This window comes from Piliocolobus tephrosceles, chromosome 7 (assembly GCF_002776525.5).
Source record: "Piliocolobus tephrosceles isolate RC106 chromosome 7, ASM277652v3, whole genome shotgun sequence".
NCBI lineage: Eukaryota > Metazoa > Chordata > Mammalia > Primates > Cercopithecidae > Piliocolobus > Piliocolobus tephrosceles.
Genome location: NC_045440.1, coordinates 127739775 through 127751005, shown reverse-complemented (window position 1 = coordinate 127751005; position 11231 = coordinate 127739775). Strand labels below are relative to the sequence as shown.

The 11231-nt window shown below is 43.5% G+C and overlaps 1 pseudogene across 1 annotated transcript; it reads right to left on the bottom strand.

Moving 5' to 3' along the window:
- Positions 1-9526: 9526 nt before the first annotated feature.
- LOC113224886 lies at positions 9527-10888 on the bottom strand (annotated as a pseudogene). Its single transcript, XR_003309510.1, has one exon. The product of XR_003309510.1 is annotated as a keratin, type I cytoskeletal 18 pseudogene (transcript).
- Between the last annotated feature and the right edge of the window lie 343 nt (positions 10889-11231).

The window sequence follows — 11231 nt, the reverse complement described above, 5'->3', positions numbered from 1 at the left end:
TAAGGAGGAAGGAAGGAAGAAAAAGAGAAAGAGAGGGAGAAATGCTGTATTCTCATTCTCAAAACTATACCTCAGTCAGCCAGCCAGCATCCTACACTGAGAACCCAAGTTTGTAGCAGTGCAAAGCCACTATATCTGCCTTCTCAGGACTTTCTTCCTCTTTTGGAGACAGGGTCTACTGCCAAGGCTAAAGGGTAGTGGTGCTAGCATAGCTCGCCGCAGCCTCAACCTCCTGGGCTCGTGTGATCCTCCTGCCTCAGCCTCCTGAGTATCTAGGACTATAGGCACATGCCACCAAGCCTGGCTAATTTTAAAATATTTTTTATAGAGATAGGGTCTTATTATGTTGTCCAGGCTGGTCTTGAACTCCTGGGCTCAAGCAACCCTCCTGCCTTGACCTCTTAAAGTATTAAGATTACAGGCATGAGCCACCAAGTTTGGCCAAGGACCTTCTTAATATCTACTTTGATAATTGCAACAATTAGCTATGACATTATTTTACTTCTTCAAGTAATACAGAAAATACTTTATTCATCTGTTCAACATTGGTAATGGTGTGAATTGAGTGTGGTACAGCCACACTGGTGTGCTCTGCACAACTCTGGGGGACGCTGTTCACAGAGGCAACAATGTGTTTGTGTCCTGGGAGTGGCGTGTGTGTGACCAGCAGGATTTGACACTGGTCTTGCATGAGAGGACCTTAGCTCAACTTCAAACTTGGTGTCTTCATGGTTGTGTGACTCTCTTGAATGAGTCCCACTCATCTCTCTGGACCTTAGTTCTATTGGCTGAAAGTGGGGAAAGAAAATTGGACCAGATCAATGTTTCCAAAAGCATGTTTGCTGGAACGATCAATTCTATAGGCTATTTTTAGGTATTATTTGATAAAACGGGTTCCAAGGTCAAAAAGCACTGGATTAAAATAAGTTAATATAGTGTGGCCTTTTTGCGAAGAAACTGTAAGATACAGATCTACAGAAACTGTAAGATATGGATATGTGATAGAAAATACTTAATGTGAAATTCAAATGGCAGAGTTTGACATTTTTGACCAGGATTTTTCTTTTTTAAACTGGTTCTGCTCTAGCTGGAAGGCTGCATATCATTTTGTGACTGGAGTAGCTTATATATATATATCATTTATATATCATTTTGTGACTGGAGTAGCTTATATATATATATATTATATATATATTATATATATATTACTTTTTCAACTACAAAAGAACGTAAATTGATTATAGTGAAATTGGAAAATACAGACCAGTGAAAAGAAAATTTAAAACCACTTAGAGAAAACAAATATTTATCAAATGCTTCATTTCAAATGTAAAAACTAAAGTTACCCACTGCCCTATAGAAATCCACAGTGGTAACATTTTGTGTATTTTCTTCCAGACGTTTTTTTCCCTCTACATATGTCAGCACTTCCCAGATGTGATGATGATATTTGAAAGAGCATGATCTGGAAATCCTGAGCCATGCTGCCACAAGAAAATGGATGCACAGAGGATAAGGCCAGGCAGCGCAGGTCTTCATTGCACTGAGACTTTTGCCTGAGTCCCATGGTGCCCCAGTGCCCTGGCCTGGGCACATCAGCGCTGCCTTCTGTCTAGGCTCCATGAGTCTCAGATGGTGGACCCTGGTGAAGGAAGGCTGTGTAGATACCATGGACCTTTCCCTAGGTCATAGCCACAGCTGAGCACTTGGTGTCTTACTACTCGGTGGAGAGGAAAAGTGTGCTGAAGGATGGTAAGAGAGTGTGTCCAGGGACCCAGACCAGCGTGGGCCGTGCCTCATCTAGAGAGGAAGCATCTTCCAGAAAGGAGAGCCCTTGGCTCTTTTTACAGAAGCAATCAGAAAAATACTGGGAATCTCTCCGAAGACTGAATGTAAGAGGAAGAAGGGGCCAGGCACAGTGGCTCATACCTGTAATCCCAGCACTTTGGGAGGCTGAGGTGAGTGGATCATCTGAGGTCAGGAGTTCGAGACCAGCCTGAACAACATGGTGAAACCCTGTCTCTACTAAAAGTACAATATTAGCTGGGCATAGTGGCGCATGCCTGTAATCCCAGCTACCTGGGAGGCTGAGGCAGGAGAATCACTTGAACCCCGGAGGCAGAGGTTGCAGTGAGCCGAGATCGCACCACTGCACTCCAGCCTGGGCAACAGAGTGAGACTTGGTCTCAAAAAAAAAAAAAAAAAAAAAAAGAAGAAGAAGAAGGGGTGTGTGTGTGTGTGTGTACACACAAATAGGATCAGGAATATGACAGTATTGTCTTTTCCTTGGGTCATTTATCCTGATGATGGATAATGGAGAATAAATGCTGTTGGCCCATGGTTGCTTACAACTTCTCCCTTAAAGGATCTCAGAGGCCCCAAGGCTGGCAACAATTGATGAGCAGTTTTGGAAATCTCTCGCATTCTGATCGAAGGACGGAGGTGGGAATTGGCAGAGGGAGATGGGCAGGGAGAGGAGCTGGTCTCTATGGCCCCCCAAGAAATTGTGATCAATCTCTTTGAAGAAGAGAAAGACTTTAATCTCTTTACACCATTGCTTCCAATGTGTAGCATGAGCACGCCTGGTTCTACTCAGGATGATTTTAGATCATCGGAAGGCATGGCACGAAACAACACTGAACCAGAGTGAGGCAACAATTCTCTATTTCATTTTCTTTCAGTCTTTCTAATTATTTGTAGAGAAAGCAGGCCCCCAGGCAGTGTTTTCGGCAAGCAGCAGCAGCATGTTAGAATCTAATGATATTGCTGCTCTCCTGATAATCATTCTGAGTCACCCTCAGTTGCTGCAGAGAGTTACAGGGGCAGGCGAAAATCTTCCCAATTCTGGTTTACAATTTATAATAGTCATATAAAGTGTCCTTGTAATATAAATTTAAGTCAAAAGTGACTAGATTGGCGAGGTGGGCAGATCACTTGATCTCAGGAGTTCCAGCCTAGCCTGGTCAACATGGTGAAACCCCGACTCTACTAAAAATACAAAAAATTATCCAGGCGTGGTGGTGGACACCTATAGTCCCAGCTACTTAGGAGGCTGAGGCAGGCGCATCGCATGAACCTGGGAGGCGGAGGTTGCAGTGAGCGGAGAATGTGCCACTGCAATTCAGCCTGGGTGACAGAGCAAGACTCTGTCTCAAAACAAAAAAGAAACAAGAAAAAATGACTAGATTGAAAGTCAGCTTCTGAGTAAACAGTAGTATGGGTAGTACAGAAATATGACAAATATCATAAAGATGAAACAAAAATTACTGAGGGTGAGGAGAGGCTGTTGAAGGAAAGAATTCAACAATAGATGAACTGAGGATGTGCAAGCTGGATGTGCCATCGGGAGGAAAGGTCCTTTTCGCCTACCTTACGAAGTAGTTTTTCCAGAAAGATAATGAGGCACACTAGGGCCAGGTCTTCTTGTCCTGGGAAGGGAAAAGACACCTGTCTGTGATTCTGTGGTGCTGTGAGGTAGGTTAGAAAAGTGAGTCTGGGCCTGGCACCGTAGCTCATGCCTGTAATCCCAGCACTTTGGGAAGCTGAGGTAGACAGATCACCTGAGGTCAGGAGTTCAAGACAAGCCTGGCCAACATGGTGAAACCTGTCTCTACCAAAGATGCAAAAACTAGCTAGGCGTGGTGGCGCACACCTGTAATCCTCGCTACTCAGGAGGCTGAGGCAGGAGAATCACTTGAACCCATGAGGTGGAGGTTACAGTGAGCTGAGATTGCATCACTGCACTCCAGCCTGGGCGACAGAGCAAGACTTCATCACACACACACACACACACACACACACACACACACACACACACAAAGTCAGGTTTGGGGAGCCGAAGTGGCTGACAGAGGAGGAGGAGAATTATCTGCAATGCTTCCGAAATGCAGGACACTCACCCCAGTGCATCTCAAAGCCTGAGTCCTCCTATCTGTTCTGGGGAAAGGAGAGAAAGAATTGCTGGTGGATTCTGCTGTGTTTTGCCTTGAGGTCATTATGGGCAAAATGTCAGATCTATAAGGCCCATCACTGAGGAGGGAGTGGACCTCTGTGATTCCTCTTGAGCAAAGGAATAAACATCCTACGTTTGTGCGTAAAGAGTCCATCACATTCTCTCTCTGAAGCCATCGCTGCTGTTTGGAGAGGTGGGAGTTGAGAGAGGCCATTACTGGGCAGAACCTGAGTTTTCGCTGAAGATTTGTCCCTTATGAATCCAGCCCCTAGAAAACAGAGCAGCCAGCAGGCCTGTGACATTTCAGTTTGGCTATAAAAACTTCAGGTTAATAATAAAACTCTTTCCTGGTTTTAAAATTATATGCACGTGCATCAGCTCATATTTCTGAAAAGCACTTACAACAGCACCTGAAGCAACTTAAGCATCATATAAATGTTGGTTTTGTGGTCATTCTTGTTTTATAATTATTATTATTTGTATCCACACCCTGGCAGGCAGACAAGGCCATAGTCAATATTGCAGTCATTTTATGGATAATAAAAAAAGGCAGAGGGATTAACCTATTAAATTCATCTAGTAAACAAATGGCAGAGCCAGGACTTGAAGCCAGGTATTTAGGCTGCACATCTCAGCTTTAACAAATGATGAAACACCTGCTGTCACATGTGGCTTTATTTGTCCCCTAACCACCCTCTTATCAGGTAGGCACTGGGGGCGGTGCTCATGAGCTAGGCTTTTCAGCAAGAACCAGACATGGATATGTATTGGTTCTGTCACTTACCAGGTCACAATAATCGGTGACCTGGAGCTGGTTTTTTAACCTCTCTGGGTCCCACAATTTTCACTGGTAAATGGAGTAACACTAGTGCTGACATCCAGGACTGTGGACGAGGATTGGGGAAGATATTTTGATATGAGTCTAGTGCTCAGCACACAATGCAGTGACTATAATCACAACATGGTCATTTTTCAGATGAGAAAACCGGCTCAGAGAACAAATGTGATTTACTAAAGCTTTGGGTTTCCTAGCTCCTAATTCCTCGTTCCTGCCACCACTGAAATCAGGACCGTAGATGTTGCTCTCAGCATGACCATTAGTTTAGACAGCTGTAGGTAATCAGAGCCAAGCAATGCCCTCCCAAATACAACAATCACACACAGAAAAACATGGAACCCTTCTGCAGACGCCTTCCCTCACTAGCCCTAACCTCACTCTAGCGTCATCTTTATTTGGTTCAAGCCCTACCCAGTATTTCTGTCTTTACCTGGATTTAAATGCCCCTGTGATCACACATAAGCTTTCATGCATCTATGTCTTGTTTCTATCATCATTACAGTGTAAGCGAACATGTAATAGCTGCTCCTCAGACCACACTTCCTCTCGGCAGTGCATACCACAATCATGGTAGGTATTGACTGTTATGTCTAGTGGCCCCACCTTTCCTCTGTAGCCCAAGTCACAAATCTTTGTTTCTTCCCTTTACTTCTTTGTTGGTAAAAGTTTGTAGTTGCAGACAACAGAGTCCATTTCCATTACTCAAAGAAAGATTTTTCCTTCTTTTGTTCTTCTTCTCTGTCTTTTCCTCTCACTCACAGAATTATTCGAAGGGTAGACATCTGAGCTCTAGGCTAAGCTCCCAGGTCCACATGCAGATTTTTCCCATTCACGATGATGCACTTTCCCTGAGATGAGAAACCACACAGCTTTTGCTGCCCCCTGTACCAGCAAAATGGATGCCCCCTGTCCATCCTGTGTGCCTGCATAGGTTACTTCTGGATGGAATTCTCATAGTGGTGTATCTGACTAGTTGAATCAGGCACATTTCTGCCCCCAAGCTGTGAGGGAGGCTGGGAAATGTAGGTTGTCTTTCTGCTCTGGGAAGGCAAGGGAAACACTGATGGAAACTATCAACGAGTTAATGGAGCCTTTAAAGTATTTGGGGGACACAGAGCAAAGACAATATGTATAATGCATCTTCAGCATCCACATGTAATTGGTAAGCAAATTTCATCAGTTCTAAATATGAATACTTCTGGGATTTATCCACTTCGCTCTACCCCACTGCAATCCTTTGGCTCAGTGCTTCTCACGTGGACAATGGCAACAGCTTGTAAGTACTCTCTCTGGCTCAGTCCCCTTTCTGCCCTATCTTGTGTATGTTTTGTAGCCAGTGTTACTCCTTTGCTTAAAATTCTCAAAGCTCCTGGTTGCTCTCAGAAGTGAGTTTAAACTTATAATTATGGCTTTTAAAATCCTTTGGCATCTCAGGCCTGGGGTGGTGGCTCACGTCTGTAATCCCAGCACTTTGGGAGACTGAGGGGGGTGGATCACCTGAGGTCAGGAGTTCAAGACCAGCCTGGCCAACATGGTGAAACCCCATCTCTACTGAAAATACAAAGATTAGCTGGGTGTGGTGGTGGGCACCTGTAATCACAGCTACTTGGGAGGCTGAGGCAGGAGAATCACTTGAACCCGGGAGGTGGAGGTTGCAGTGAGCTGAGGTCATACCACTGCACTTGAGCCTGGGTGACAGAGCCAGATTCTGTCTCAAAAATAATAATATTAAAATTAAAAAACCCTTCAGAATCTGTTACTTCTCCAGGCCCTTCCATGTGCTGTTCCATCTGCCTGGGGGGCAATTTTGATGACTGCATACCATTTCATCATAAAGGGACCAAAGGTTATTTAATCAAGCTGTTACTATTAGAAATCATATTGACTTAAAATATGTGCTCTTTAAAAAAATGTTGTAATAAACATTCTTTTAGCCAAATATTTTGAAATATTAGGATAGACTCTAAAAAATAGAATTGGAAGCCCTAACCAGGGCATCAAGGCAAGAGAACTACAAAACACTGCTGAAAGAAATCACAAATGACACTAACAAATGGAAAAATATTCCATGCTCGTAGATTGAAAGAATCAATCATTAAAATGGCCATACTGCCCAAAGCAATTTACAGATTCAACACTATTCCTATCAAACTACCAATGTCATTTTTCCACAGAATTAGAATAAACTGTTCTAAAATTCATATGGAACCAAGAAAGAACAGAATAGCCAAGGCAATCCTAAGCAAAAAGAACAAAGCCTGAGGCATCAAATTACCCAAAATTAAACTGTACCAAAGCTATGGTAACCAAAACAACATGGCACTGGTACAAAAATAGACACATAGACTAATGAAACAGAATAGAGAAGTCAGAAATAAAGCCACATACCTTCAACCGTCTGATCTTCAACAAAGTCAATAATAACAAGCAACAGAGAAAGGACTCTATTTCATAAATGGTGTTGGAATAGCTGGCTAGTCATATGCAGAAGAATAAAAAGTAGATCTCTGACTTTCACCGTGTACAAAAATTAGCTCAAGATGAATTAAAGATTTTATTTTATTTTATTTTATAATAAAATAACCCTGGCACCCAGGCTGGAGTGCAGTTGTGGGATCTCGGCTCACTGCAATCTCTGCCTCTTGGGTTCGAGCAATTCTCCTGCCTCAGCCTCCCGAGTAGCTGGGATTACAGGCACCCGCCATCATGTCCAGCTAATTTTTGTATTTTTAGTAGAGACAGGGTTTCACCATGTGGGTCAGGCTGGTCTCAAACTCTTGACCTCAGGTGATCTGCCCACCTTGGCCTCCCAAAGTGCTGGGATTACAGATGTGAGCCACTGCGCCAGGCCAGATTAAAGATTTTAAATGTAAGACCTCAAACTACAGGAATCTCAAAAGAGAACCTAGGAAACACCATTCTGAACATTGGCACTGGGAAATAATTTATGGCTAAGTCCTTAAAAGCAATTGCAATAAAACCAAAAATTGACAAGCGGGACCTAATTAAACTAAAGAACTTTTGCACAGCAAAATAAACTATCAACAGAATAAAAGACAACATGCAGAATGGGGGAAAATATTTGCAAACTCTGCATCTGATAAAGGTCTAATATCAAAAACCTATAAGGAACCTAAACAATTCAACAAGCAAAAAACAAATAACCCCATTAAAAAGTGGGCAAAAGACATGAACAGACACTTTTTAAAGGAAGACATTCAACTGGCCAACAAACATATGAAGAAATGCTCAGCAGCACTAATCATCAGAGAAATGCAAATCAAAATCACAATGAGATACCATCTCACACCAATCAGAATGGCTATTGTTTAAAAGTCAAAACAACAACAGATACCGCTGAGGCTGTGGAGAAAAGGAAACACTTAAACACTGTTGGTGGGAATGTAAATTTTTTCAGTCACTGTGGAAAGTAGTTAGGATATTTCTTAAAGAGCTTACACCAGAACTCTTAATACCATTTGACCCAGCAATCCCATTACTGGGTATGTATCCAAAAGAAAATAAACCATTCTACCCAAAAGACACATGCACTTGTATTTTCATTGCAGCACTATTCACAATAGTGAAGACATGGAATCAACTTATGTTCCCATCAATGGTGGATTGAATAAAGAAAATGTGGCACATATACACCATGGAATACTATGCAGCCATATGAAGAATGAAATCATGTCCTTTGCAGCAACATGGATGCAGCTAATTCCTAAGCAAATTAATGCAGGAACAGAAAACCAAATACCACATGTTCTTATTTACAAGTGGTAGCTAAACATTAGATACTCAGGGACATAAAGATGGTAACAGTAGACACTGGGGACTAGTAGAGGGGGGTTGGAAGGAGGGGGGAATGGATTAAAAATCTGTTGGGTACTATGCTCACTTTCTGGGTGATAAGGTCAGTTGTACCCCAAGCCTCAGCATCACACGATATACCCATGTAACAAACCTGTACATGTACCCACTGAATCTCAAATAAAAATTGGAATTATTATTATTATTATTATTATTATTATTATTGAGACAGAGTTTTGCTCTTGTTGTCCAGGCTGCAGTGCAGTGGCACGATCTCAGCTCACTGCAACCTCCGACCCCTGGATTCAAGCAATTCTCCTGCCTCAGTTTCCCGAGTAGCTGGGATTACAGATGCCCATCACCACACAGAGCTAATTTTTGTAAAAAATTGGAATTATTTTTTAAAAATAGAAATGTTGGGTCAGAGACTATAATTCTTTTCTTAAGATGTATGAAATGTGTTTTTTTTTTTTTGTGCCTTTTAGTGAATTCTCTTATAGATTTCTTAAAGGCTGAGATTATGTCTCATCTCTCCATCCCACCAACCAACCAACCAACCAATCAATCAATTAATCAATATTTATTGAGGCACAGTACTGGGAACTGAAAACACACATAAGAAGAATCAACAAATTTCCTGCCTTTAAAGTAGGAGATAACTGGACAATCACAAGAGAATGACAGTGGGTATCAGCTTCAAAGTTACTTTCTCTGAGAAGCTTTTCCAGATAAAGCTTCTAGCATGGTCTAGATCAGATACCCCTACTGAATGCTTACTTCCTATTTTTAAAAATCTTTTTATTTTGACCTAATCTAAAACATGTAGCAAAGTTGCAAGAACAATACAAATAATTCTTGTATATTCTTTATCCAGATTCCTCAGGTATTAGCATTTTTCTTCATTTGATTTCTCTTTCTTTTTTTTTTTTTTTTTGAACTCTGAACTTTTTATTGGCCTCCTGCTCCCCAAAGGGTACCCTGCTTCTGCTGGCTTAATGCCTCAGAACTTTGGTGTCGTTGGTCTCAGACACCACTTTGCCATCCACTATCCGGCGGGTGGTGGTCTTTTGGATGGTTTGCATGGAGTTGCTGCTGTCCAAGGCATCACCAAGATTGAATTCCTCGCCGTCTTCCAGCAGGCGGCGGTAGGTGGCAATCTCAGCTTCCAGCTTGACCTTGATGTTCAGCAGGGCCTCATACTCCTGGGCCTGTCGCTGTCCCTCTGCCCGGGTCTGTGCCAGCTCTGACTCCAGGTGCAGCAGGATCCCATTGAGCTGCTCTATCTGTAGGGCGTAGCGGGCCTCCACCTCCCTCAGGCTGTTCTCCAAGCTGGCCTTCAGATTTCTCATGGAGTCCAGGTCGATCTCCAAGGACTGGACTGTACGTCTCAGCTCTGTGAGCGTCGTCTCAGCAGCTCCAACCTCGGCGGACTGTGTGGTGACCACTGTGGTGCTCTCCTCAATCTGCTGAGACCAGTACTTGTCTAACTCCTCTCGGTTCTTCTGAGCCAGCTCGTCATATTGGGCCCGGATGTCTGCCATGATCTTGGCGAGGTCCTGAGATTTGGGGGCATCTACCTCCACGGTCAACCCAGAGCTGGCAATCTGGGCTTGTAGGCCTTTTACTTCCTCTTCGTGGTTCTTCTTCATGAAGAGCAGCTCCTCCTTGAGAGCCTCGATCTCTGTCTCCAGCTGCAGTCGAGTGACATTGGTGTCATCAATGACCTTGCGGAGCCCATGGATGTCATTCTCCACAGACTGGCGCATGGCCAGCTCTGTCTCATACTTGACTCTAAAGTCATCAGCAGCAAGACGGGCATTGTCAATCTGCAGAACGATGCGGGCATTGTCCACAGTATTTGCGAAGATCTGAGCCCTCAGGTCCTCGATGATCTTGAAGTAATGGCTCCAGTCTCTGACCTGGGGTCCCTTCTTCTCCAAGTGCTCCCGGATTTTGCTCTCCAGCCTCCGGTTCTCGGTCTCCAGGCTCCTCACTCTGTCCAGGTAAGAGGCCAGGCGGTCGTTCAGGCTTTGCATGGTCTCCTTCTCGTTCTGGATGCCTCCCATTCCTGCCAGACCCCCGGCCATCCCTGAGGCCAGGCCCCCGGACCCCACGGCGCCCCGGAAGCTGGTGGAGCGGGACACGGAGATCCGGGAACCAGAGCCCCCAGCGCCTGCATAGACACTGGCCGCGCTGCTGACCGGCTGGGCGCTGTAGCTGGGCGCCTGGACAGAGCCCAGGGACCGGTAGTTGGTAGAGAAGGTGGAGCGAGTGGTGAAGCTCATGCTGTATGGGAGGAAGGCGAGACGACAGGACTCAGGCTTTGTCGACCTGATTTCTCTTTCACTAGACACACATATACACAAACACAAACACACATATTATTTTATTTCTAAAATATTTGAAAGTTGCAAACATGGTGTCCTTTTACCCCTACATGTTTTAGTATGTATTTTCTAAAAACAAGGATTTTTCTCTTACAGAATCACAGTAAAATTATCAATTTATGAAAATTAAAATTGACAGAACACTATTATCTAATGTATAGCTTTCATTAATATTCGTATCTAATATCTATCTATCTATCTATCTATCTATCTATCTATCTATCTATCTATCTATCTATCT